This window comes from Sturnira hondurensis, unplaced genomic scaffold, assembly GCF_014824575.4.
Source record: "Sturnira hondurensis isolate 20B ecotype Veracruz unplaced genomic scaffold, ASM1482457v3 Scaffold0023495, whole genome shotgun sequence".
Lineage (NCBI taxonomy): Eukaryota > Metazoa > Chordata > Mammalia > Chiroptera > Phyllostomidae > Sturnira > Sturnira hondurensis.
Window position 1 is genome coordinate 316128 of NW_028096126.1, and position 1292 is coordinate 317419.

At 41.3% G+C, this 1292-nt stretch overlaps 1 pseudogene; it reads right to left on the reverse strand.

Moving 5' to 3' along the window:
* Nucleotides 1-272: 272 nt before the first annotated feature.
* LOC118981091 (dual specificity protein phosphatase 18-like) lies at nucleotides 273-844 on the reverse strand (annotated as a pseudogene).
* Between the last annotated feature and the right edge of the window lie 448 nt (nucleotides 845-1292).

Consider the following 1292-nt stretch of genomic DNA (forward strand, 5'->3'; position numbering starts at 1 on the left):
GAGTTGAGCACTGCCTTCCTCACCCTTTTCTCTGGCTAGGCCCCAGCAGCCATAACCAGCTGCACACAGGATAAGAAATACTGTCACTATCTTGCATTGAATGGACTTTATTCTTTAAAGACAAAGCTCACTAAGCTAAAAACGCCAACAGCCTTACCCTTTTGCTTGCCCTTCTAAAAGGCATTGTGTTTTCTTTACTGACCAAAGTTCAGTGATCACATTCAATGTTGGTGTAGGATCTAATAGCAGACGTCAGGGGCTGACCAGAAGACTTACTTTGGTGTCATCAAATGGAGCTCTTTTTGGTAGTTATCTGGGATCCTACCCACTGGAGAATTGATAATTCATACCATGTTTTTGGTAAATAACTTGTATTCATAATGAATAAGTTGTTCCCAAAAGCCGTTGTTGGGTTGGATGATGGGGCGGCATAACTTGGTCCATATGTGGGCATTCAGCAGCGACAGCGGAGGCACTTCATGAGAAAGGCGATACAGAGAGTGGCAGAGTGGCTCACACCATCGACACAGTGCAGCAGTGTTTGGCCCTGCTTCACGTCCATGCTGTGGATGAGATCAGCTATGGGATCAAAAAAATCATAGAGGTGTTCTCCGGGGGAGTCGGCTACCGGTACCTTTAGGTATCGGATGCCCTCAAAAACTGTGTTTACTGTCTCCACTGAAACATTGATGACAGTAGTGATGTGGTAGCTAGACAACATGAATCTGCTATTAGCTGTCATGACATTACTTATAAACAGGCTTCTGGTTAACTGGGAGAGGCTATGGACACTTGAGGGTTGTGAGACCAGCTCAGCCTGGGAAGAAGTTGACGGTGTTGTCATCAGGCAGCAGGGCAGAGGTCTCTTTGGGCCCGTTTCAGGGCATCACTTCCAGGGGTAGGTTCAGAAAGCTGCAGTGTGGCTTATGATGCTCACTGGTCATCACCCCTTCCTGTCATGAGTGTTACAATCCCTCCGGTTTCCATGGCAATGCTAGCTTGCCACAGGGAGGAGTTGACCAAGATCTATAAAGAAACCTCTGATCTTTTCTCATCTTTCTCTATAGTTGTTTATTTTCCAAGTCCTAATTATTTTTCTATTTTATATTTAAATTTTATAATTTAAATATATTTAAATTATATTTATATTGAATGTCAATATAAATATAAAATTATATTTTATATTTATATTGACATTCAATATCCAAGCCCTAATTCTTATGTCTTAACATTTTAAAATGTTTTTTTACAAGATATGTTTTATGTTTCAACTATTGGATCACACTGAATAC